Source organism: Mus caroli, chromosome 10 (genome assembly GCF_900094665.2).
Source record: "Mus caroli chromosome 10, CAROLI_EIJ_v1.1, whole genome shotgun sequence".
NCBI lineage: Eukaryota > Metazoa > Chordata > Mammalia > Rodentia > Muridae > Mus > Mus caroli.
In genome coordinates this window covers 115,506,128-115,509,534 of record NC_034579.1, presented here as the reverse complement: position 1 = coordinate 115,509,534, position 3,407 = coordinate 115,506,128, and positions in this window count along the sequence as shown.

Sequence of the window (3,407 nt, the reverse complement as noted above, 5' to 3'; positions counted from 1 at the left end):
GTTTCTCTGTATAGCCCTGGCTGTCCTGGAACTCCCTCTGTAGACTAGGCTGGCCTCGAACTCAGAAACCCGCCTGCCTCTGCCTCCCGAGTGCTGGGATTAAAGGCGTGCGCCACCACAGCCGGCGGAGAAGACTTCTGAATGCACTTTTACAGGGAGGGGTTGAGAGATGAGACCCTCATAGTCGGCCAGCCTGGGACACCACCATCTTTGTATCCCCTTCCCTCCCCTCTCTCCTCTTTTTTCTCCTCCCCTCCCTACCCCTTTCCCTTTCTTCCCCTCCCTTCTTTCTTCTCCTCCCCTCCCCTCCCCCGCTCCCCTCCCCTACTCTCCTCTCATCCTCTCTTCCCTTTTCTCTCCTCTCCACCCCCATCTACTTCCCTTCCTTTCCCTCCTCTCCTCTTCTCTCCTCTCTTCTCTTCCCCTCCCTTCCCCTCCATGCTCAAGTTCCACCCCTGCTTCGTTCTCTGTCCATGTCAACACATTGCTCAGGAAGCAGTACAGTGACCTACAGATGGGGAAGCCTTTGCCGGGTCTTACACACATCTACATGCTGCATTATTTATGTCTACCTCACGTGGCTCACATTTAGGGCACTGGACATAGGGCATCTGCGCCATTTGCACATACTGAGTCTGGTGATCCAAACAGGCCCTTGTTTCTCACTCCAAGTCCAGCTTTTTGTTCTGGGAGGTAACCCCGGAGCCTTCTGCCCCACTTTGCTTTTATCCTAAGCCTAAATGGGTCACCTTCGTTTCCACTCCAGCGGCATTTGATGAGACCAGTCATCACTGACAGGCAACGCCTCCCCCCTACTGAGCCCATCCCACCGGCAAGATTGCTCTTGCCCACCTTGAGGAGTGGCAGGACAATTACTGATGATGGCCTTGGAGACCCGCTTCAAAGCTTCAGGAACCTGGCAATGAATGAAACGCACAACCTTCTGACTCGACGGCAGCGTTTAAGGCAACCAACCACTCATCGGTTTCGACAGCTAAAGAAATTGGAGCTCAGCTGCTCCCAGTCCACTTTTTTTTTCCCTTCTGGTTAGCGCTATAAATAAAGGAAACGATTGTGCCGCTGGCTATGTGACGCCTCCACCAGTCAACCAAGTCCTCTCTCTGGCTTTGCTTCGGCTCCCCTGAGCAACAATGTTAAGGATTTGGATGCTGCCTAATGCTGTGTATCTACACTGGAATCCTACATACAGGCAGGCACAATCAATAAATAATTGGGGGTATATTTAGATTACATATCCACCTCTACCAAATTTGTAATGCATTCACGTGAAAATATTTTCCAATAAACACAACACCCCCACCCTCAAATATTCTCATATCGTCATATTCACCAGGCTGAGTTGCATTACTCCATAGTGACATTTAAATGACAATTACTGCAGTGACACAAAGTAATGACCTTGTGAAGTGTGGTATATTGGTGTGCTCATTCAGTAACTTCCAGATTCCACAAATACTAGTTACAATGTCTGACAAGAAATCAAAAAGCAAGAAATATTTTTTTTTCAGATAAAATTGTGGAAGAAAACACATTTAACTCGTCCCCTGGTTCTTTTCTAAGCCATGTGTTAGGTTTTTCCACCCATATATAATCATTACAAAAAAACCCCCAACAAACAAACAAGAAAGCGCCCACCCTCTTTCCTCTCTGGCAAGCATTGGTGTCTTTGGTCTGTATAAACACGAAGTGAGAATCAATCCCAGACAAGGCAAAGGATCTGCAGCCTGTTTCTCAAGTCTGAGCCAGTCAGCATGCTAGCACATTCCGGTCCAACTACCGGGCTTCTTACTGCAACCCCATTATTTCTTCCATTTCACACAAGCTAGACCCCTGCGATTCTCAGAGGACTTGCCAGTGAGCCTGTTACCAACTCCATTTCTTCGATTCAGTCAAGAGGCTGCTTCCTGGCCCAATCCTAAATTAATAAGGCCAATCAGAAATGCACAAGGCCTGGGTGGCCAATCAGTCTTCTCCAGGTTTTTGCTATCTTCCCTGTGGTCAGATAAATCATGTTAAATCTATGACACCTCTGACCATTAATTAGAGGGGCCTGTTGGGTGCATCCCTCTCTCCCGGGGACATGGCAGAACAGGGTGATTCCTAGCGACTGCTCTCACTCCTCCCCACCCCATCCCCCCAGGATGTCACAGAAAGTGGGTGTGGGGTTGGCCCTGAGCATTCGTTCGTACAGAACGCTGGGCTGGATTCATGCAATGTCCCCAGACTCACGGCTTTCATCTTGGCTGCCCCCAGCTGTTGACAGGCGCTGCCCAGAGATGCCCTGATCCCCCAGGTGCAGGGACTCCATCTGTGCGCCTTCGCCAGACTATTTACAGCCCAGGTTAGGCCGGTGATTGCTGAGACGGAAAACTCATTTTTCAGCCTGGCTTTTATTTACACTCTTATTAAGAAACCTTTCGCTCACGGTGGAATGCCTTCGAGGGGCATCGGCCAGAGGCCGGTGCGGGAGCTCAGGGGACAGATGCGGGACACACCCTGGACAAAGGCAAGGAAAGCCAGGGCACCAGTTCAGCACTGGGCAGGGCACAGCTGCGGGGTTGTCACCACTCTGGGAAAGGTCAGTGGTTGGGGACAGCGCTCCGCAGGGGTAGCTGGTGGTTTGCTTCCATTCCGCGCCCCCAGTCCCCATGCCTGGCCATATTCTCTGTAAATACTCCCGAAGAACCACACAGAGTGTTATACTTTAGGTAATCTAAACCTAGAGAGCGATCAGGCCCTCCTCGCGGAGGTTCAGGTCTCTGGGTGCGCATCTCACTGAGGGGGAGACCAGGGCTGGCTTCCCTTGGCTCTGTCTCCCAAATTGATCAGGGCTGCCTGGGCCTGCAATCCAGGATTATCTGGAGCCTCTGGTTGTGCACACTCATGCCTGCCAACTCCTCCCACCCCCACCCCACGGCGCCCCGGCTCCCGCAATGAATATGGATCTGTCCCCACTCGTGTTCTGTACTCTCATCACACGTGAGTTTAGTTGTGTTCATTTTGGGACAAAGGAAACAGAAATCTTGCCGCAGTCGAAGCACCGAAGGGTTTCCCATGTTCCCACTGGGAGTTGGTCACCCTTCCAGTGATCCTTCTTCTTCTTTCCAGGTACACAAATCTCTTGGACGAGTGGCTTCTACATCAGGGGGGCCTGTCGGGTGCATTTCTCCCTCCCAAGGACATCACGGAACAGGGTGATTCCTAGAGACTGCTCTTGCCCCCACCATGTCACAGATAATGGGGGCAGGGATCCCAGAGCATTTGCTTTTACAGAATGCTGGGCTGGGCTCGAGCAGCGGCCATACGTAGGAAAACACATTTCATCTACTTTCCTCTAACATGGTTTCTGCTCAGCTTAATGTAATTTACATCCCTGCACCTCCATT